Source organism: Cnephaeus nilssonii, assembly GCF_951640355.1.
Source record: "Cnephaeus nilssonii genome assembly, chromosome: 1".
Classification (NCBI taxonomy): Eukaryota; Metazoa; Chordata; class Mammalia; order Chiroptera; family Vespertilionidae; genus Cnephaeus; species Cnephaeus nilssonii.
The window spans coordinates 52,656,938-52,681,587 of NC_137072.1; the positions used below are offsets into that span (position 1 = coordinate 52,656,938).

A 24,650-nucleotide genomic window follows, 5' to 3' on the forward strand; every position below is an offset into this window, starting at 1 on the left:
GAACCTCAATTTTCTAACCTATAATACTGGGATGATGATGTTAACTCCTTATAAGATTTTTTGGGGATCACAAGAAAAAATGTATGTCAAACACTTGGCACCCTGCTTGAAAGAGTAAGTGCTCAATACATATTTTAATCAGATCTTATTTATCCTGTCTGTGGATTGAACAGTTAGAGAAATATTCCCAGATCCTGGAATGTTGCCACTATAGAGTAGATGTATTTCATAAAAGAAGTATGAATAAAAGACACCCTTTTTCATCCATGCTGGGAGGTGTTTAAAAAGTCCTGAATACCGTGTGTCACATCCCTCTTTAATGCTGAGAGGTTTTGGAGTGTTCTAATTCAGGTGGTTGTAATGTGATGAAATACACAAAAGCTCTTGTTAGGATGTGGTCGGGAATTTCAGCAGCTCAATTGCTCAGTAGCTACAAGGTAAAACCTAATTTAACAGATCCATCAACATGAAGCCTCATCTACAAATGTTCGGCTCCCTTCGGAGGATCGTGTCCAAATTGCTGGTCAAAGGCTGAAAGGAACCAAATTATGATGAATTATTGTTGGGATATGATAGATGTCTTCTGTCTCAAGTTGACAGAACATGCCCTCATGTGCAATAGTTTACTTTTCCAAGTTTTTTTAAATGTGTGTTCACTAGGTCAGCTAAGCTTTGGCAACTCTACCCCCTCCCCTACTTACTATTTATTATGTAACAAACGGGAGTCATGTCTAATACTCTAGAAATACTGTTCAGAAGCCAACAATAGTCATTATTATATCACTAAACTGGCATTAAAATCCATAAGGTATTTGTAGAATGCCAAGCACTTTACTTTTTTCTCTCCTTATTGTGCAGATAAAGCTTTCTCTGAAATAACTGCTTCAAAATAAAAAGGTCATTCACTCCACGCTTTCGTGCAAGTTTCATGAGCTGACATAAAGCCTGAGAGGATGTAAGGAATCACTGCCATGGGAGAATCATCCTATAAAAGACAACTCTCCTTCTTTTATGCAGCAGGTCCCTCTCCCTTTCTGTAAAGATCTTTTCTTTCTGAACAGTCTACTTTTGTAAATGAAGTCATAGACTCTTGAATTAAGCTGTAAACCTGTCTTTAAATGATTTGCAGTAGTTAGTCCTGAGCCTGAATATGTTCAATCCAAATATCAATTAAAATGTCACATGTGTGCTGAAATTATTTGGATGTTTGTTATACACATATAAATAATAAATAAATGTATAGTGTTTGAAGGGAGTTCTCTAACAGGCCTTCTTCACTTCCACTTATGTAGAGATATGAAAACAACCTGTTTCCTAGCTGTGATTCTCAAATATTTTGATCACAGAACCACTTTACACTCTTAAAAGCCATTGAGGGCTTCAAAGAGCTTTTCTTTATGTGGGTTATACCTTCCAATATTTACTGCAGAAATAAAAACAGATAATTTCTTTCAGTATTTATTAATTCATTGTTTTTTTCTGGGTCCTTCCTTAAGGAACACAGAATGTCAAATCAAATGAGTTGGGGAGGAGCACATGGGTCAAGGATGATAATCAGGATAAGAACTCTAGGGTTTATGTTTTTAAAGTGTTATTCTTGCAGTATTATATGTTTAGTAGAAGCCTGGTGCACGAATTCATGCACGAGTGGGGTCCCTCAGCCTGGCCTGTGGGATTGTGCCAAAACCAGCTCACCGACATCCCTTGAGGGGCCACAGATTGCGAGAGGGCCCAAGCCAGGCCAAGCGACCCCAGCAGTGCATGTTTGTGGGCAGGAAGGGAAGCGGGAGGTTGGCAAGCCAGGAAGGGACCACGGGAGCACTCCAAGGCATGTCCAGTCCGTGTCACTCAGTCCTGATTGGCCAGACCCAGTAGCAAGCTAACCTACTGGTCGGAGTGTCTATCCCCTGGTGGTCAGTGCACAGCATAGCGACAGGTCAACTAGTTGACTGTCTGCCCCCTGGTGGTCAGTGCACATCATAGTGAGCAGTTGAGCAGCCTTAGCATATCCTCTATAATAATAAAAGTGTAATATGCTAATTAGACCAGATGACCTTCCAGACAAAATACAGGGCTGTGAGGGAAGCCCGGGTCCCAGGTGCCAGAGGGAAGCCAGTGCTGGCAGCCAGGGGAAGGAAGGCCTACTTTTGCATGAATTTCATGCATCAGGCTTCTAGTCCTATATAATAAAAGCCTAATATGCAAATTGTTCGACTGGGAGTTTGACCACTCGCTGACATGTGCTGACCACCAGGGGGTGGTGTGGAACATGGCGGGCATCGGCAACGCAGCGCTCGCAGCGGGCATCAGTGGAGGCGCTGCCGACCCCAGTGAGAGCGGGACCACGGCAGGATGGAGGAGCAGGTGAGCAGGCGGCACCAGGCCAAGGCTGGTGCGAGCAGGGGCTGATTGCCCCACTGATTGCCCCACAGATGGTGACCAGCAGTTGTGGGGGGGGGGGGCCGCCTTGATTGATTGCCCTGCAGGTGGGATGGTGGAGCAGGTGAGGGGGCAGCGCCAGGTCACAGTGGGTGCCAGGTGGGGCTGTGAGGCTGGGGGTGCAAGCTGGGGCCTGATCCCCAGAGGCCACCCCGAGGGACCCCATCTATGCATGAATTTGTGCACTAGGCCTCTAGTATATAATAAAAGGCCAGCCACCATAAGCATAACGACCTGAATGACCAGAGACCAGAACCACCATGGCCCCTCGCCGGGCTGGCCCCACTCCCAAGAAAACAGATAGGAGCGATCAGGCAGGCAGACCAGCAGTTAGGGGTGATCAGGTAGGCAAATGGCCCCTTGGTGAGCTGGCCCCGCCCCCAATCAAGTGGTTAGGGGTGATCAGATAGGCAGATGGCCCCTCGCAGGGCTGGCCCTACCCCCCAGCAAGCAGTTAGGGGTGATCAGGCAGGCAGGCAGAGTGGTTAGGGGCGATCAGGTAGGCAGACGGCCCCTCGCAGGGCTGGTATCCCCCGCCCCAACAAAGAAATAAGAAGGCCCAGACCACCAACAGCGAGTCTGTGGCAGGTGTGCAGTTGGTCAGCGATCACCTCGCAGAGGGAGGCCCACGTCAGCGAAGCCATTGCACCCCATGCCTGTCACCTGCAGAGGGAGGCCACCAGTGGCAGGGGAGGGGGGGCAGCATTGAATAGAAGGCAAGCAGTGGCAACGGCGGAGATGGGGTCAGCTGCCTGCAGCCGGGGGAAGGAAAGCCAGATAGGCCCTATCTCAGATCAGGCCTAGGGACCCTACCCGAGGGGTCCCGGATTATGAGAGGGTGCAGGCTGGGCTGAAGGACCTTCCCCCACCCCCGAGTGCATGAATTTTCATGCACCGGGCCTCTAGTCATTAGCATATTACACTTTGGTTGGTCGACCAGACACTTAGCATATTAAGCTTTTATTATATAGGATTTGTGGATGTTTGTGTATATAGGGTGGGGCAAAAGTGGGTTTACAGTTGTTCATCTGTACCAGTGATGGTGAACCTATGACATGCATGTCAGCACTGACACGCGTAGCCATTTCTGATGACATGCGACCTCATGCCGAGGATAAAACATTTGCTGCTCCTGAGGATGAAACATTTGCGACTAGAGTCTTAGAGTTAGTTTTTTCCTCAAAGTGACACACTACCCGAGTTATGCTCAGTTTTTTGGCGAAGTTTGACACACCAAGCTCAAAAGGTTGCTCATCACTGATCTATACTAATAAAAGGGTAATATGCTAATTAGACCTGGAGACCTTCTGGACGTCCTTCTGGACATAGCCATGGTGGTGGAGCCAAGGCAGAGGAGGTTAGGTGTGATCAGGCTGGCAGGAGTGGGCAGTTAGGGGTGATCAGGCCGGAAGGGAGGCAGTTGGGGTTGATCAGGCTGGCAGACAGAGTGGTTAAGTGTGATCAGGCGGGCAGGCAGGTGAGCAGTTAGGAGCCAGCGGTACCGGATTGCGATCACTGTGGGATTGGGCCTAAACCAGCAGTTGGACATCCCCTGTGTGGTCCCAGATTGGAGAGGGTGCAGGCTGGGCTGAGGGACACCCCCCCCACCAGTGCACGTATTTTGTGCACCAGGCCACTAGTATGGATGATAATACAATAATTAATGAATAGTACAAGAATAAACTATGTTTCATGTACTCATGTATAAACCTACTTTTGTCCCAACATGTATTTCCTTTGTCCCTCCATGGGTGACAATAGTCTCTGCTGTTTTAGAGCTTAAATCTGGTACAGATATTTATACATAGGTATGTGTACTCAATAATATCTGATCTGGTGATTTTTTAAAGAAAATTTAATTTCTTAGAAAAAGCAATTTTCTACACAGTCTACTGGTCAAGTGCTCCTTGCAATACAAAGTGTCCCATGTTGTTAGTCAAGCTTGGTAGCCAGCCTCTTTGACATCTTTCTTTTTCCAGGAAATACAACTGCTCCTGAGTTACCCTTTTCTATTTCATAGTCCATAAAAAGGTTAGACTTCCTTTCATTGTAACAGCTGGTACAGTTACCCTACAACTCACCCCACCATGAATGGTGGTTCGGGGTCTATTTCCAGGGACTTATCTTTCCACCTATGCACTATTTCCCTGCAGTTTACCTGGCCATGCTGTTTCTTACAGACATATAACAAAGTATTTCCTGCATGCTGGCACAAGCACGGATGATTCTGCCTGATCTTGCTTTTCTCAGTAGTTTTGAGTTCAACCTAATTACTGGCACTAGTTTTGTAAAGTTATTAATTATTCATATATTTGAAGACAACGGGTGAAATTTATTATACGTTTTCCTTGAAAACAAAATACCAAATTTAAATATGGCAGGCATATTTCATATTTAGTATTGACACAGCAATCAAAGCATGTTATAGTAGATATCTTTTGTTGCTCATCATCGCAAAATATCGGCATTCTAATTGTTGAAAAAGATGTCTATGAAATGTGATAAAACCTGAACATTAGAACAACCCAGCATCATGGAATTATCTATCTTGGAAAGAAAAGAATCATGTATGATATGTCCTTTCTGTAGAATTTCGTTATTTTGTGCAAGTCACATCTCTGGAGAAGAAGCCTTTTTGACCACATTTCTTCCAAAATATAACTACCAAACATTTGTGTATTTTTAATGTAAATTACCAGTTCATTTTACCAGTAGAATTCCTTTTTTTTTCCTTGTCGCAGAGGCTATAGAAACTCTGCCATTTCTATGGAGACTATTCCAATGAGTGCCAGCCAACTTCCAGCTTCTGCATCTGTTTCTTTGAGGGTGTTCTCCAAAGCCACAGAGGCCATGCTGACCTCCAACATAGCAGACCACAGGTGTCAGAAAGTTAACACTCCCAGGACAGCTTTGCACCAGTGGCTGGCAGGAATTGGTGGTTAATAACCCACCTGCCTCACCCGTGGGTTTATAACTCGGAGAACTGTTAAACGCCATTTCCCTGAGTTTCCTGTAGGATTAGCTATGTCACCCACAGTGGTAGTATGATAATGCTCCTCTTCACTTCCTTGTCTCATCCCCTCTCCTGCCATTGCTTCCAGCACCTTCCACATAAATTATTCACATCTGAATTATTTTCTTAGGATCAGCTTGGGGACAGTGAACACCATTCTCAGAAAAGACTTGTTCTACTCCTTAATTGCTGCAAGATTTAAATGATCAATATAAGCATTTATCAGTTATATAGCTTAGAGATAGTTTTTAGTTTGTGGGTTTTTATAGTTTACTCAGAGAAAAATTTTCCATTTTTATTAGATAAAATGTATCCAATTGTTTTATTTATCATTTCTGGCTTTAGAGCCACATTTATTATTTTCTTCTAACCTCTAATACGTAAAAATTCCCACAAAATACAAAAGAAAAAAACTCTTACTGTTTTTTCTTTTTTGTTTTTTACTTTTGATAGCAGATGAGAAAGGTGTTGATTAAAAGTTTTTTTTTTTCATATCAGTAACTCTTTTTCCCAATACTATTCAGACATTATATTACTTGAAATCAAAACTTGCATTTGGCTATGTTAAGTAACATCAGATCTTCAAACAAACTTTTCTTTCTTTACCATTCTGTGCTTCTGTGTGGTCCCCTAATACCTCACTCAAAACCTGCATTTAGGAGTGAATATGGTAATATATATATACATATATATGTATATATGTATATATATATGTATATATATACGTACATGTATATATATACACACATATATATATATCACATTGTGAATTTAAGTTAGCATATTAATAAGGCCACCAGTTTACATATTTAAATTTAACTCGTAGTGTGAAAAAATTTGGTCTCCTACTAAATGTGTATGGCATTGTATTAAATTTAGACAAAAAGTCCTCTCATAGCACCAATCATAGAAAGTGCTGATCATTTAGTTGATCTTGGGTTTTGATTTAGGACAGCCTTAGCAAGATGAGTTGTTGAATAATCTACTTAATATGGCTGACCTCATTTTTGATCATTTTCTTGGCTTTTAATGTGCTCATGCTCTTATGAAGCTTCATTTATTGTCTATATCATTCATTTAGTTTTAATGATATAATAACTTCTACTGTTATATATTTTATATATATATATATATATATATATATATATACACACACACACATTATCTATCCATAGGTCTTCTACTACTCTTTAAGGCATATATTTAATTTTATTTATAATTATCTTCCCAATGTACAGAGCTGCGAATGAGGTAGGGAAATTATTCTATACATGTTGGATAAAAAAATGTAAATTTAAAAGATTTAAAAGCATATGTTTTATTTTACGAAATATCATACATTCCAATATAAATAGCTAGAAACTAGACTTTTTTCATGTAAGAATATATACTATCAACTTCCTGTATTTATTCTATTAATTTTTAAAATCCTGAGTAGAGCATTCAGTGATCAGAAACAAAGAAGGTTGATGCCAAAGATGTACTCTATACAGAAAAAGACATGTTTGATTTTGTTTATAGTTTCATCATATTTTAATTTTTCTCACAAAGTAGAGAATAGTTATGAAATAGAATGATAAGAAAACTCTTTTTATTTTTTTAAAAATATTATAATTCTATCAGAAAAAGACTGATAAATCAATGTATTTGTAGGACATGGTAGAGGATATTTGTGGAACCATGCCAGAGAGCCCGGATAGTCAAGGCCTTGTTGTTAGTATGCTGGAATGGCCAAGGCCACTCTGAACATGAAAATCTTAATCAGAATGTTCAAAGCTAAGATACCATGAGCAGGTGCAAGTCCACAGCAATCTCATGGTATACTGTGCAGGCGTGCCCTTCTACAGCCCAAATGACTGATGGATGTCATTGTTGGCTAGAGGCCTATTTTGTCTAAGTGGTATTATACATGGTACTGACTAGCTAGAGTGTGCTGGAGAAGCTGAGGCAGGCTCAAGGATGTAGATCTTATGTGTGCAGGAAAGGCTGGAGTGGTTGGAGAAGCTGCTGAGGCAGAGAGCTCAGGTGCCGCGATTATGTGAGGCAGTGAGTCTCCGGGCAGCATGCGGCTGCTCAGATAATAACTGTGGGTATAGAGACTGATGCTGCTTGATGGGAAAGATATTTAGTCTTATCAGCCGGTGTGCAGCTACATATATAGGACTTTGCTGTGAAGGACTATGTTGTCTGATGGCTATATGGCCACTGTCTTCCACAATAAAGACTTATTTTAATACACCTGCAACTTCTCATGGCTTCTCTGTCTATGACCTGATCCAAGAAGGTCCAAGTCCCTGGCACAGGGGCTTGGACCCAACAGTTAGTGCTATGGGTGGGGTTTGTTTATCACTGTGTGTAAATTAAAATATTTGTCATAAATCCCATAAAACTTTTAGCACAAATAACATTTCAAAGCCTTTAGATACTCATTTGAGCTTGTGTAAACCTGTGTTAGTAATATTACTACCAGAGTATCCATTTATCTACTCAAGATTATATGTGTTTTATTATTATGTCAGGCAATATATTTCATACTAATAATCATCAAATTTTTCACTCATGGCATTTTTAGCATAATTGTATTCATAAAATATGAGTTCTTTCATATGGCTAAAGTAGTTTCACAAGAATTTGCTAAGAGTCAGTGAAGAAACTTCAAATATATTTCACATTACAAATGACCAATATTTTTTAAAAATGTGAAAATTATTTTAAATAATGTGAACGTGTATTTCTTTTTTTCTTTATTTACTTTTCAAATTCAGATTACTCTTTCTTAGTTCATGCAACCACCATCAATTTTCCTCTAATTATATCTCATCTATCACCCATCTTTGCTTTTGAGCATTACCTATAAAATAATAAAAGAGAGGAAAATGTTCTCTTTTTGCTAGTTAAAAAATGAAGAACTTACAACAAAGTCTAAAATATAAGTTTATCTGACCAAAGTATATTATCATTCTGATTTTTAATTTTTTGTTTTCAAACATTTGTCTACATCATTTAAGATTTTATATTTAATTCAACTTCTACCTTGATGATTTTAATTTAAAATGTCCCAGGTAGCCTAATGACAAATACAAATATATAAAGATATAGCAACATAATTTATAAAAATGCTCTTCATGATATTAAGTTTGGAGCTATTTTATACTCTAGATTGATCTTTATAACAGTGTTCTCTAATGCTGAACATTTATATTAAGGCATTCCCTTTCATTGATGAGTTTTCTTCATATTTTTAGATTTAGAAGTAATTTGTTTTATAGATAAGGAGATATAAACAATAATTTATGCTTTTGGTGGGAAATTATGTTGTCTAAGAGGAATCATAACTATATAAGAAAGTTATTGAAATATGCAAGATTTAAACATTGAATGGTTTTGCCCTAGCTGATTTGGCTCAGTGGATAGAACGTCGCCCTGCGGACTGAAGGGTCCCGGGTTCCATTCCAGGCAAGGGCACATGCCCGGGTTATGGGCTTGATCCCCAGTAGGGGGCCTGCAGGAGATAGCTGATCAATGATTCTCTTTCATAATTAATGTTCTCTCTCTCCCTCTCCCTTCCTCTCTGAAATAAATTTAAAAAAATGAATGGTTTTAAGGATTCTGTAACTTTACTTTCATTCTTAAGGCAAAATGATGGAAGTATCTTGTGCTTTTCTCACAATCTTTTACATACACATACAATGCATGTTTTTTCCCCCTTGGTTCTCTAGAAGGAGCAAATGACACTGAGATACAACTGAACTGGACCGTTGAAACTATTTTTAATTTCAAATGGTTATCTTGGTTAAGTTCCTATCTCAAAACAGAGATCGGAATGTCCACGCCCAACTGTTTATTGAAACATCAGCATTAAGCTTCTTCACCCATCCATCTGCAGATAAAGTGCCATGACATCTGCTACTTCCAGCTCCTACTGGCTATGGACTAATCTTCCAACTTTGATAACATGTCTCTATTATACATACCCCCAATTCCCTCAGTCAAATTAAATCAACTCAGATAAAAAATCTTTTAAACTATTATTTTGTCCTGAAAATAGCGTGATAGGACTATTTGAAATGAAAGCCAAACCAATATCTAGAAATAGAGAAATGCTTTACAGAGTGTTAGAATACCTGTTTTTTTTTTTTTAAATAAGTGCATTTATATGATTATAGAAACAAAATAACCTTTACCTGAGCTTTGACCTTGACTCTTGGTTCACATGTCCACATAAATAATTATCTGATTTCTAGAGAAGTGCTATACATAATTAAGATAATAAGTGTTAATACTTTGTAGTGATAAGAATGGTCATGGATGCTTGGCAGATAAGCAGGGTATACATCAGAAAACATATTTTTACTGGTTCAAAGCATTTTCTGACAATTAATGGAGAATTATTTTATTATATCTAGATTTTAATGAAAAAGAAGTCATGTCATGTGTTCTGAATTATTGCATAAGCAGATTTGGTTTCTAAGTATGCAGCAAATCTATATTTGCATGTGTAGGATGGAAAAGAAACCATAATATAGCTAATTAAAGTCATGGGAGGTTGACCTGAATAATATGAAATCCCTTCCTAGACTAGGGAAGGCCAACAGTCTAATGCATACAGTATGTTCATAGTCACATCAATATACAACAATAACAATGGGTATTACTTATTTTCCAGGTACTAGATATATATACTTTATACATTCCCTTAATGTCCTAACAGGCTTATGAAGTAGACATTATCTTTAGTAATGTTAAAATTATTGTGTCATAGAGCAGATAATTTGTCTATGATCACTAAAGATGGTAGGGACAAAACTGGGATTTGAATTATCATGTATCTAACTTCAAAGCCTATGCCCATTTCATGAGTCCTCTATTGCACTGTTGGTAAGGGCGTGTTCAACACACCTCAAGCATAAGATTTATTCAAGTATTGTGGTCAAACTTTTCAGGCAGGTAAAATAAGAAAATATGTCTTTCTATAGGCACATTCATTCATCCTGTCACTCATTCAGTAAATATCAAGTAAGTTCTATGTGCCAAGCTATACTTAAGGACAGATAGATATAAGCATAAGGATTATTTGAGGTTCCCCTATTGCACATCCTATCCATGCCTGAGGGATGGGAGAATACTAGTAGTGGAAATCTCATGGTTAGTTTAGTTAGGAATAATATTTAGCCAACACACATTGGGATGGCTTTACCTGTTGTCGAAATATGTTTGTATCTGTTGACAAATAGCCTTTGTTCCAAACTCCCCCCCAACCCAGGGCCTTTCAAATGCCCCAGCGCTTTTCTTGGACCACTGCAAACCTTCCCAACAACTAAAGGACCAGTGTCTAATGAGGGCCTTCAAGATTCTGCTTTTCCTCTAAGGTTGGCAGCTGTTAGGATTGGTTAGTGCCATCACTACCACATCAGTGATAAAATGGGCTCCCTACTTAGTATTGCCCAAAGGGTTTCCCTTTTCCCATCCAGTCACTTCTTTAGTAAATATCTATTGAACCCATCCTATATCCCATGTTACAGGGTCCTCATGGTAGATACTAGGGCCATCCTGGCCCCAGCCAATCTGCTGGACCTCCAGACGACCCACTGAATTGACTGCAGCTCTTGAACTGGCCCATTTACTCCTGTTTCCCTCTATGCAGAGCAGGTCCAAATACCAGAAGAAAAGGGAACTGTGGCAACTGTGAGGAGGAAAGGTGCCCACCTGCCCCCATGAGGTTGTAGCCACACACCACGGTTCCTGTCTCAGCCATCATCAGATAGTGCTTAGGTAGCCTGCAGCCTCACTAGGACTCTGAGAAAGCAGACAGACCAGGGAAGAGCTGATAGATAGGGGGTAGTGTGGACAGCCTCAGGCAAAAACTGCTGACTCTTCTGGCAGAGTGGGAATTTTTGCAAAGGAAGAAGCAGAAGATGAAAGAAGCCTGTGGAAGTAATATGGGGACGGAGATGCCAGGAGTGCAAATCCTTGTTTTCAATCTTCTCAGTTAAATATTACCTTTAAGTCACTGTATGGCAGCTAGTCATAGGTGTTAATAGCATCAATAGTAACAATAAGTCAAGGGCCAGACACAATTCCAGCACACTTGAGTGTTCCTCATCCAATCAGCAAGGAAACGGAGGCATTGAAAGCTACTTAAAACTTAAATGGCAGGCAGGGCCAGGATATTAACTGGGGTAGCCTGGCAACAGGTAGCCTGGCAACAGGCTGGCAACAGGCTCATGTTCTCCATCACCATTTTTGCCACCTCTCACCTGACCTGAAGGATTAGTTTAATCCTATTAAAATGACATTCAGATTCATTGTTGTCATGTTTCAATTGATAATAGAAAATTTAATCTATAAGGATCTCAGAAATGGGCTAGAAAATATTTAATTGGATTTGCTATTAATTTAATGGAAGTTGAGGGAGGAATCAGCACCATGAACAGTGTTGATATGATGAAAAATCCTTTACTTATTAATACACCTAATGACTATCAATTAAATGGGAGAAATTGCTTAAAAGTTGGATGCAGTTCTCTATGTCAAATTATGGATTAGGCAGAGGCATTACTTAGTGATAGTCTTTCTCAATAAGATATTATATCAAGCATTTCTAAAAATCAATAAATGATTTTGAAATTATTAGGATAATTTGCACTATGATTTGTCACTTATTAAGCAGTTTTATAATATATAATTTTATTAATTTAGAGAATAAACATGAATATATTTTAGATGCTATATAGATATATTGAATTACATAAACCATCAAAGCTTTGGGAATCTGTGAGTACTTAAGATAGATAAGTTAGGAAACGGTGATTTGAATTGAAAGTATAAAGGCATATGAGACTTTGTCATAAGTTCTCCTGCTTCTAGTTTTCGTTATAGAGCTATGCTAAGTTATTTTGATGTATAATTCAAGTTTTATATAAAAGATTAGTTTTTCAAATTAATAACATATACAGCATTATAATTTTTCTTCATAAAATGAAACAAGATGTACCAAAAGAAAAGAAAAACAATTAAATTATCCCTTTAGATTCTTATTGAGAATGATAACAAGAAGATAACATGAGACTTCATTGAGATACAAATGATAGGTGGAGGGCTAGATTTTGTTATAATAAATCTCACTCCTTCCTACATATAGCCTTGCAGTGTGTGCAAATAAAATTTGTTCCTCAGCAAAATTAAAATTGCTTCTTGTCATAGAACTTCAAGGACTCTCACAAATCTTCAAAACCACACATTTTAATTTGAGAAAGCCAAGCAGGGGCCTACTTGAAGTAGCATAAAGTTTGTGATTGATGACATATAGAAAGCCCCACGGAGCATGGACTTTTCCAGTGAGAGGGGATCAGGTCATCCAGCCCAATGCCTCATTACAAAGATGCCGCTACTGAACCCTACATCCCTGCGCTTCAGCGTCTGTTTGTGGCAGGGCTGGGATGGCATGTATGTTTAGTGGCAACACTGTTTTCCAGTACCTTGTGTTGCCTCCTCGCTAAGTCTCACTATGAGAAAAGAATTCAACTATTTATAGCAATCATTTTTACCTCAATGAAGTTTTAGAGGGGGTCCCGAAACAATCTGTGTACCTGTAGCAAATTAAGTAAAACTGTAACTAATTGAACTTCTGCAGGAGTCATGAAGTTGGCCAAAAAGGCTTTCAAAGTGTCCTAAAAAAGAATGGCTTCCACTTTGCCGTGTGTGGGTAGGACAGACCATCTGGCCTGTTTCTCAAAGCCTGGGATGGAAGCCACTAAAGGTTGCCAACCCCCCATGATCAGAAATGAGAGTCTCTGACAACACCTATTAATTATGTCATAACACTAAACTAGCCACATTCACATGCTGCACAGCAGAGGTTCAAGTGCAACTCGTGAAGTTTAAGAATGCTAGAGTATTTGGCCCTTGGATAGTTAGGAATCAATCGCAGAATAAAAAAGGCTTTTTAAAAATATTATTTTAGGAATTCTACCTTTGAAATCCAAGTTTCAAGTCCTTCATGTGGAGAAGACTGCCGAGCTGACTCACATTGTTGTGCTGCTGGTTTCTTTGTTTTTCGGGCAGGATGATTTCAGCTCACTCCCGTCGACAGCTGCCAAATAGCAGCGGCTCTTTCTTTGAACCACGGTTACATGAAACAATAGGCCACAGTTAGCTCTTCATCTGTCTTTTATATCCCTTTAGCTTGCTTAAAGACGTGACTGTTTATTTATAATCCCCATTATATGCTAAATAATATTTAATGAAGGCTAGTGTTTAAGGTTATCAGAGGAATCACTTAATTCTACCGTTAGGACCTGAGAAAAAGCACAATGCAGTTCCCCGCAACTTTCCTGACCCTGCTGAGGCATGCGTTTTGCTCATACACTTGATCCAATTTTGACCATGACATTGTGAGGAACAAAAGATGACAGCGGTTCATCCAAAATCTAATGCTGTTACTGACAAAAAGCTAAAACGTGTCTAAAACAGTGCCTGAGAGGAGAAAAACAAAGTAAATTGACATATTTTGACCAAAGGTTCAAAATAAAGAGACTTTAGAGAACTAGAATACTAAAAAAATATATTACCGATCTGTTAATTATGATCTGGTAAATCCCTTTGACGGCTCCTCGACTGAGAGAGTATTGAACATCATTGCACTCCTCCCATGTGAGATCTGCTTAAATGAAAAATAAATCACAATCTGTTCATAGTTTCCAACCTCCTGAGTGTTACATTTAGTCCAGAAGGTTTCACAAGTGGTTAGAGAGCCATGTAATATTTGCTTTCATTCTGATTCTTTCAATTTGGTATTAAAAGGTAGGGACATATCAACAAGTTGGGATCAGATAATACACATTTCTCAGGCACAATGTTCGGACAATTTGCCACAGAAAATAATCCATTTGTAGAATGTTTATTTGTTCATTTTAAGGTGCTTATTTGCTTGGCTGGGGACTAATGAAAGGTAATTCTTTTATCAAAAGCAGTGATGCCAGGCCCAGCCGGTGTGGCTTAGTGGTTGAGCATTGACCTATAAACCAGAAGGTCACAGTTCAATTCCCAGTCAGGGCACGTGCCCAGTTGTAGCATGCAGGAGGCAGCTGATCAATGATTCTATCTCATCATTGATATTTCTATATTTCTTTCTCCCTTACTTTTTTAAATCAGTAAAAATATACCTAGTATATATTTTTTAAAAAGCAGTGATGCAGGCAGAGAGAATGTTTATTGTTTTCTTCCTGAGTTCTTGTGACGATTTGTGTTTTATTTTTTTTAGAAAGGAAAGGAACTAATGTATCCTGATACCTTATGTGTTCTAGATGCTTTAAAAGCATTTTCTCATTTTATTGTCAAAGGAAATACGTGAATTGAGTACTTTTCTTAAATAATGTATATGCATACCATATTAAAATGAAAGATTTTACTAAAATTCTGTTTTTATTTCAAAGACTTTTGAAAATCCAAAGCTCAAAGGTCACATCAAATAAAAATCACAACCTCTTGAATTTCATTCTCTTAAATTGCAAGGTACCAGGATGTGAACTTTGGTATATCAGTTCAAGCTGAGATTTTCAGATTTTAAAACCCTTGACATTGGAAAAATTGGAAAGCACTTTTTAAGGATAGTCCTCCACAGTGTTTGAGGTAAATTCAATATCTCTCCTTTTGTAGTGATTCCCAATTTCTGTGGCCCAGTTTTCAGCCTACAAATATTGTTAGAAAAGTAAATACAGCTGAAAATAAAGTGAATTTTACCAAAATTATCTTTGAAATAAAGGGAGTCATCTCAGATTCTCTTACAATATCAGGCACTCTTGACACAAAGTCCCATTTGGAAAAGACACATTAATCTGTTACAACTTTAATCACAGCTAGATATGGATGCTTATAGAAGTCAACTAAAAGAGTTTTCATTAAAAAAGTGGCAATAAAATTTTATCATCAAGCTAAAAAGCTTCTACACAACAAAGGAAACAAACAATAAAAAGAAAAGGCAACCTATACAAGGGAAGAGACATATACAAGTCATATTTCTGATAAAGGGTTATAGCCAAAATACTAGTATATAAGAAACTGCTACAATTCAATAGACAAAACCAAACCCAATTTAAAAATGGGCAAAATAACTGATTAGACATTTTTCCAAAGAAGACATAACAAATGGCAAACAGATATATAAAAAGATGTTCAACATCACTAATCACCAATGAAGGGAAAATAAAAACCATAATGAGATATCATCTGACACATTTAGAATGGCTTTTATTAAAAGACAAGATAACTAGTGCTGGCAAGAGTGTGGAGAAAATGGGTCGCTTGTACACTCTTGGTGGGATGTAAAATAGTATAGCCATATGTAATAACTAGAGGCCTGGTGCACAAAATTCATGCACTCCGGGGCCCCTTAGCTTGGCCTGCGCCCTCTCGCAGTCCAGGGGCCCTTGGGGATGTCCTACTGCCATGGAGGTGGGAGAGGCTCCAGCCACCGCCACTGTGCTCAACAGCCGTGAGCCTGGCTTCTGGCTGAGTAGTGCTCCCCCTGTGGGAGTGCACTGATCACCCTTGGGGCAGCTTCTGCACTGAGCGTCTGCCCCCTGGTGGTCAGTGTGCATCATAGCAAACGGGCTCTCTGACATCCCCCAAGGGGTCCTGGATTGTGAGAGGGCACAGATCAGGCCGAGGGACCCCACCGGTGCATGATCAGGGCCAGGGAGGGTCGTGGGAGGTTGGCCAGCTGGGGAGGGACCACGGTAAGGCTCCAGGGCCCGTCCAGCCTATCTTGCTCAGTCCCAATCAGCTGGACTGCAGCAGCAAGCTAACCTACCGGTGAGAGTGTCTGCCTCTGGTGGTCAGTGCTCGTCATAGTGACTGGTCAACCGGTTGACTGTCTGCTCCTTGATGGTCAGTGCACATCATAGCGAGTGGTTGAGCAGCCTTAGCATATTACACTTTGATTGGTTGAATGAAACCAGATGATCAGACACTTAGCATATTAGGCTTTTATTATATAGGATAGACCTACCATTTGATCCAGCAATCCCACTTCTGGGTGTTTATCCAAAGGAAATGAAATTAGGATCTTGAAAAGATATCTGCACACCTATGTTCATTGCACCATCATTTAAAATTTTTAAGATATGGCAACAAAATAACCTAAATATCTGTCAATGAAAAAAATGGCTAAAAAAATGTACTACACACAAACTTACACACACACTAAGTTAAACTGTGAGGTGATGGATTAACACATTGTAGCAATCGTTTCCTATTGAAAATGTTTATTAAAGCATCACATTATACATCGTACATACGTAAAAGTTTTATTTTTCAATTACACCTCAGTAAAGCTGAGGAGTGGGAAAGAAAGAAAAAAATGAGAAAGTTTTAAGAAACAAACATCATTATGATTTTAAGTGTAATCATCAGTATTAAAATATAAAGACTGCTTTAACTCCAAAATAGCTATTTAACTTTCTATTTTATATTTCAGAAAAAAATCATCCTGCTTTCTTTCCCTATAGGTCTTTAAAAATCATACATTGGTATTTCAATTAAAGTTCTCACTCTGATGACCAGGTAAATCTAGAAAAGTGATAGTAACACAAGACTTAAAATAAAAAAAGTGAGATCATTGAATAATTCATAAAATAGGAAGACAAGAAAATGAATTTTCTACTTCAGATTCTAAATTAAGTTTCACAGTTACAGTTAAAAAATATAATATCTGGTTCTGAGAATCGAGAAGTTATTGACATTACTTCATAATAGTAAGTGCACATTAAAATATGTACTTGTTAAAAATAATTCCTCTCTTCACTTAAAAAATCGAGATATATGCAACATGATTTAAAAATTGTGTGTATATTACCTATATAATTATTGAATTGTTAATATTTTCTTACTATGTGGAAGAAAGACCCATATCTATCTATCATCTATCTATCTATCTTTCATCTATCTATCTATCTATCTATCTATCTATCTATCTATCTATCTATCATCTATCATCTATCTGTTTATCTATCTACCTATCTATCTAACATCATTTATCATCTATCTATCTATCTATCTATCTATCTATCTATCTATCTACCTACCTACCTATCTATCATCTATCTACCTATTTATCTATCTAATCTACCTACCTAACCACCTATCTATCAATCCTCTTTTAAATATAATTAGAACAGTGCCTGGCATATAATACACATCCATTTAAATTGTTGTTGAATGAATAATTGACAATCTCTTCTGATCACTCCAGCATTTAGCTCTATGTTACTGCTATAAGCATTTAGCCTATTTCCACATTCCTTCCTAGACTTGGGAGCATTGAGTACATGCTCTGTATTTCCCTGCATTTTTAGCAACGTTTGCATTTATTGTTGCCTCATATTACTTACTAGAGTCCCGATGCACGAAATTCGTGCACGGGGGTTGTGTCTCTCAGCCTAGCCTGCACCCTTTCCAATCTGGGACCCCTCAAGGGATGTCCAACTGCCCGTTTAGGCCCGATCCTACCTGTGATCTCACAATCCAGGACTGCTGACTCCCAACTGCTCGCTTGTCTGCTTTCCTGATTGCCCCTAACCACTTCTGCCTGCCAGCCTGATCACCCCCTAACCACTCACCTGCCAGCTTGATTGATGCCTAACTGTTCCCCTGCCAGCCTGATTTCCCCTAACTGCCCTCCCCTACAAGCCTGGTCACCCCTAACTGCCCTCCCCTGTAGGCCTGGTCACCCCTAACTGCCCTCCACTGCAGGCCTGGTCCCTCCCAACTGCCCTCCCCTGCTGGCCATCTTGTGGCAGCCATCTTGTGTCCACATGGGGACAGCCATCTTTGACCACATGGGGGCAGCCATCTTGTGTGTTGTAGTGATGGTCAGTTTGCATATCACTCTTTTATTAGATAAGATAGAGGTCTGGTGCAGAGGTGGGGGCCGGCTGATTTGCCCTGAAGGGTGTCCCGGATCAGGGTGGAGGTTCCCTTGGGGCATGGGGCAGCCTGGGCAAGGGGCCTGTGGTGGTTTGCAGGCCAGCCATGCCCCCCAGCGAACCAAGCAGAGGTCCTGGTATCTGGGATTTATTTATCTCCTATAATTGAAACTTTGTAGCCTTGAGCAGAGGCCAGGGCCGGCCAGGAAGCTTGGCTTCCTCCATTGCCGGGGAAACCCAAGCCTCCTGCTCACTCCATGGCCGCAGCCATCTTGGTTGGGTTAATTTGCATACTCGCTCCTGATTGGCTTGTGGGTGTGGCTTGTGGGTGTAGCGGAGGTACGGTCAATTTGCATGTTTCTCTTTTATTAGTATAGATGATATGACTTTGTGAAAGATATTGATTCTTATGAGTCAATAAATATATAGCATTGTTGCCCTTGAAAACTGAATTTTTTGTTATGCATTGCATTTAAGAGCAAGAACTCAGGATCATAGAGATGTCATTTTATTGACACATGTAAGTAAGGCAAAGAGTCCTAAAAGGTAATTAGATTTTATCCACAAATTATGAGTAAATATCAGTACTAATTCATGACTTTATTAGATTTTTTTCACTTTTATGAACATTAACTTTTATTTCATCATTATCTTGCTGGGGCAACTTTCCAAAATATAGCCATCATATATTTTACTTTTCCCATGCCATTGGGAAACTCAGAAATACATAAAAACTAAAAACCTATAAGCACGTTAAAGTTTATATTAAATTTTAGTAAACCTAAAAACAAAAAAAGTGCTATTATTGCTTCTATATTTTAAGCTTAATAGTGATTTTTAACAACGAACTAGGGTTTATTGTCATAAACATACTTAGTTTTAATAAATTTTTTGATAGGAGTACAAGTCAAGGTGTCAATAAGGAAAGGTATATTTTGTTGTTGTTACATTACTAGATACAAGTAAGAACTATATTAGTGTTTATCTCCTTTAAATATAGACAAAAATTATGTGATATATTTACTAACAAATTCTGATTTGGGTTGTGCTTTTACATATAATGGAAAGCATTTATTATTCAGGGTAGGCTTCTTCTGATCTGTTTCTGTCATTAAAACATTTCATCGATCTTTTCTTATTTCTATTATAAATTGAGGAATAGCAAAGAGAAAAAATAGTCTACTTTTCTCATAGCACCTAGCTTTGCACTGTCAGAAATGTCACAGGTGAATGGTACAGCTCAGCTCCATTTATCTTATTCTGACAACTCAACCAAGCTAACACAATCTAGCAAAAACATTCTTCCTAGACCAGGTGACATTCTTGGCCTTTGTTCCTTTCATATGGTGACTATGAGAGCCTTTATTGTGCAATAACTTTGCCAGAAACTTTTTGCTTTAGGGTTTGTTTTTTTTAGTAATTAGGGGAAAGAGTTTTTAGAATTTAAAATCATGTCTCAAATATAAATATACAGAGTAGTCTTTTACTTTCAAGCAACCTCAGATTATCTAAAAACATAGGTATCTTTAAAATATGTATCATTTAAGAGCTGTAAAAATTAGAGAATCTAACTTTTTGATTGCATAAACAGTTACTTTTTAATGCTGAAAAGCTAAATTTAACATTAGGATTGCTATAATATCTCAGAAGCATTGGTCAGATCACTTGGTAAATGAGTCTGAATATCTGTGGAATATTTCTCACTATGTTGATGGAAATTTAAACAAGTTATGACACTTGAATATTTCTAAATCCATTTCTTTGTTCTGAATTTGATATTGAGTAATATCTTGCCTCTCTGTTGAGGAAATAATCATATTAAAATAATGACTCTGTAATACTTTTCTCTGCTTTTGATTGGTCAGATTTAATAAGATATCTTTTCCACTGTAATAGAAAAATCAATTAAAAACAGAAAGTAATTTTTGTTTTTAGGAACAAGAGATACATATATACATGTGTATATACCTTACTATCATTTTCAGGGTAGTTTTTCACATTTTAAAAATAAATTAAAAATGTAGTCCATAGAAATCTTTGCCTGATGCCTAATCACAAAACCATAAACATTCTGCATTTATTATTTTGATATAGTCAATTTTCTAAATGTTTCATATTTAATTTTTATACTCATAATGTAGTCTATTGTCTCTGGAAATAATGAGTTTTTAAAATAAATTTCATGATATCTTTTATTATATTTTATAAGAATTTTTAGGATTAGTACTATAAAAATGATTAGCCATCTTTGAGTTTGAATAAAACCTCCTCTAATAATACATTGTCTCTTAACTGTAATATTTTTATAATATACTTAATTATTTTGATATTTCTGCTTTTGATAATTAGTATTACAGAGAAAACTAATATTTTATTTTGCTGAAGGACAAATACGTTTTATTTACATCCAATCTGAATTTCAGATTCATATTCTGATAAAGTACATAAGAGCAAGATGTGATTGTAATTTAAATCTTGTTTATTTGGCAATCCTAATTCCTTTTTTCCCATTACTCCTGTCTCCTGTCTCATTTCAATATGTTGCTCCTATTCTCAGATCTTACAGATGAAATTATTTTTTAGCCAAATGTATCTGTATTGTTTTCAAGATTACTGTTCCTTGTAACCCTTCTACTGTTTCAGACTTTCATTCAACCAATGTTTCTGGACTACCTACTTGGTGCAAATTAATGTACTCATGAATTCACTTCATCAGCTCAAATCATTCTTGGATTTTTTTCCTATCATTGACATTCTTAAAGTGTGAGTACAGATTCACAACTAACTTTTGGAACAAAGCCACTCTTTTTTACTATCTTTATCTTGTTTTGCTTCTTAAGGACTTCACACCTCTCTGTCAAACTTTCTATAACATATAGGGTTATTTTTTCCACAATCAATTTTTTATCTCAACATTTACCAGTAATATGAATATGCTTAAGCAGTAAAAACAGTAAATGAATAAGCAAGCAAATCCCCCTTTTTTCATTATTGGTGAATCATTACCTGTATGTGTCATTTGCTCAGAATTATTACTAATACTACCTTCATAAAATAGTTTGCTTTCTTATAAAATTCACATTTTAAAATCATTATTTGGCTATTTCACTAGCACATGTTATTGATGACTTTTCAAGGCTACTTCTTGTTATTATTACTACTAGTGGCCCAGTGCATGGATTCATGCACATTGAAAGGCAAGTAATTAGAAGAAATATTTTAATGTCGCTATTCGCCCTTTCTCTATAATAGAAGAGCCAGAGATTAAAGAAAATTAGTAAAATGCATATGAAAATAATATATAAATTGATTAATAAATAATAAAAACATGATATAATAACAAAAATGTGATATAAAAACAAAATTGATAAAAACAATGGCTGATAAATTGATTAAACTTATTCTAATATCTCCCTGTATACCACATTAAGAGTAAAAACACTTTCAGGGTGCTTGACTAATTTCCTTTGTGATGAAATATTTACAACTTTAACTTTAATGTCACATGCTCTTCAAACTCGAGAGAAAGAAAGCAACATATAACTGACCATGTCTGAAAACGGGTTCAGGTAGGAATATTCTTACTCTGTCTGGATTGGTGCCAGCAAGAGCTTTATATGTATCCCGCATGTGAGAGTCAACATTTATTTTTAAATTGCCAGTGTGCGTCATATGTACCGGCCGGTTGGTCGGTCAGACGGATGGATGGTCAGTCACTTAGCCTTTTATATATATAGATTATTATTACAATTACTACTATCAACTTCTGACTCTAAATTCATTTTTAGTCCCTTTGTACTCTGTGCTATACATACAGGGTGGGGCAAAATTAGATTTACAGTTGTATGTAATACACAGACTTATTCTTGTATTCTTATTTATTAATTATTGTATTATTTTCTATACAAACAACTATGAACTTACTTTTGTCCCTTCTTGGTTAACATACTGATTTAAAATTGATGCATAAATGTGGGAGATCAAAATCAGATAACATTGATATATTTAATGATATCAATGTCTAGTCAGTGACAAAATATTCCCAAAGACTTTGCTTGAAAGTTTGATATGAGACTTTTCTTTTAAGAAATGATGAGTAATTAGGACTGCTGGCCATCATGAAGCAATATAGTTTCTATTTTTTAACAAAAAATTAATCTAGAGGCAATTTGGCCATGAATGAGAGTATTATAAAATGCATCATTATTTTATGTTCTAAGAACAAAACCTAAACTACTAGTTTAACTGTGGTCATTATATGATTTGTTGACTGAGGGATTTCAATTATCCAATCACGGCACTAAGACACAACAGCCAAGTTCAAGTATGTCAAGTATGCACCAACGTAATAACTAAATTCTGATATATATTTGTCCTAAAGTGACTGGAAGACAAATCCATATTTCAGAAATATTAAAATGTGAAAAGCTTCTAAGAATTGGTCAAATATAGTAATGCATACGAAGTACTAAGCACAGTGGCTGACCCAAACATATAATAAAATATTAGAGTATTATTATTGAAAAACATGAAATACACATTGGATGTATATTTGACTTCTCTTGCTGTAAATTTAAAATTTAGTTTTGGTAATATTTACTAAGAATGTGTGTGCACGTCTAGACTTGTCAACCATAACTGTGTGCTTACTTGTTCTGACACAGCTTAATTTTTGAGTTGCTAAAATGGTTGGTGGAAAATAGAACCATGCATGTAGTTTGTCTTCCTGCTTAAAAATATTTTTAAATGTCTTGTTGAACCTCAGCAAATTCTTATTGCTAAATAAGAATTAAAATTAATCTTGCTAAAATGAGGAGCAATATCTGTTAATATAAAGTTCTCAAAGAATAGTGTTTTTCTGACTTTACTACAGATTATGTGGAAAGCAAACTTGTTGTGTGCATAAATAATTTTGTCCTTTAAACATTTTACATGGAACATAAAAAGAGAGAGAAGCTTATTTTGTAAGTATTTGGTTAATTACAGAATGTGTCAATATGTATGTATAAGAAAGTCCTTCAAGATACTTTATATTATGTTCTATATTCTGTCTTACATAAGAGTTTCAGAAATGCACAACTCTCCTCACATCAAAATCTTTCTCATTTAGCTTAAGCAGGTTAAATATCATGGTTTAAGTAAATGGGTTAGCATAGAAAAATTACTTTCCAACTTAATTTTTAAAACATAGTGGTTTGGGTCAATTTCTGGGTTCTCTATTCCATTCCATTGGTCTATATGTCTGTTCTTGGGCCAGTACCAGGCAGTTTTGAGAACAGTAGCTTTGTAATACAGCTTGATATCTGGTATTGAGATGCAGCTATTCGGGGTCTTTTTTTATTCCAGATGAATTTTTGGATAGTTCGTTCTAGGCCTGTGAAATATGCCGTTGGTATTTTAATGGGGAGTGCATTGAATCTATAGATTGCTTTGGGTAGTATGGACATTTTAATGATGTTGATTCTACCTATCCATGAACACAGTATGTTCTTCCATCTGTTTATGTCTTCCTCTATCTCCTTTTTTCAGTGTCCTGTAGTTTTCTGCGTACAGGTCTTTTACCTCCTTAGTTAAGTTTATTCCTAGGTATCTTAATTTTTTTTGGTGTGATGGTAAATGGGATTTTTAAAAAATTTCTCTTTCTGTGAGTTCACTATTTGTGTATAAAAATGCCATAAATTTCTTGGCATAAATTTTGTATCCTGCTACATTGCTGAATTCATTTATTATGTCTAATAGTTTTTGATGGAGTCTTTAGGGTTTTCTATGTACAGTATCATGTCATCTGCAAATAATGACAGTTTTATATCTTCTTTTCCAATTTGGATGCCTTTTATTTCTTCTTCTTGCCTAATTGCTATGACTAGCACTTCCAGTACTATGTCAAACAGGAGTGGTGAAAGTGAGCATCCCTGTCTTGTTCCTGCTCTTAGGTGAAATGGTTTTAGTTTTTGCCCATTGAGTATGATGTTGGCTGTAGGTTTGTCATATAAGGCTTTTATTTTGTTGAGGTATGATCCCTCTATTCCCATTTTGCTGAGGGTTTTTATCAAAAAAGGGTGTTGGATTTTTGTCAAATGCTTTTTCTGCATTAATTTATATGACTATGTGTTTACTATTTCTCAATTTGTTTGTGTGATGTATTACGTTTATTGACTTGTGAATATTGTACCATCCTTGCATCCTTGGAATAAATCCTACTTGGTCATGGTGTATGATCTTTCTGATGTAATACTGGATCCAATTTGATAGACTTTTGTTGAGGATTTTGGCAT

General features: G+C 37.2%; 1 pseudogene across 1 annotated transcript in view; it reads left to right on the plus strand.

The window, feature by feature from the left end:
• The first annotated feature begins 2,269 nt into the window (after nt 1-2,269).
• The window catches only part of LOC307116081 (acetyl-CoA acetyltransferase, cytosolic-like), a 42,549-nt pseudogene continuing 20,168 nt past the window's right edge, over nt 2,270-24,650 (plus strand). The window contains exons 1-2 of the transcript in view: nt 2,270-2,364; nt 5,181-5,377. The product of the transcript in view is annotated as an acetyl-CoA acetyltransferase, cytosolic-like (transcript). The remainder of the gene's footprint in view (nt 2,365-5,180; nt 5,378-24,650) is intronic.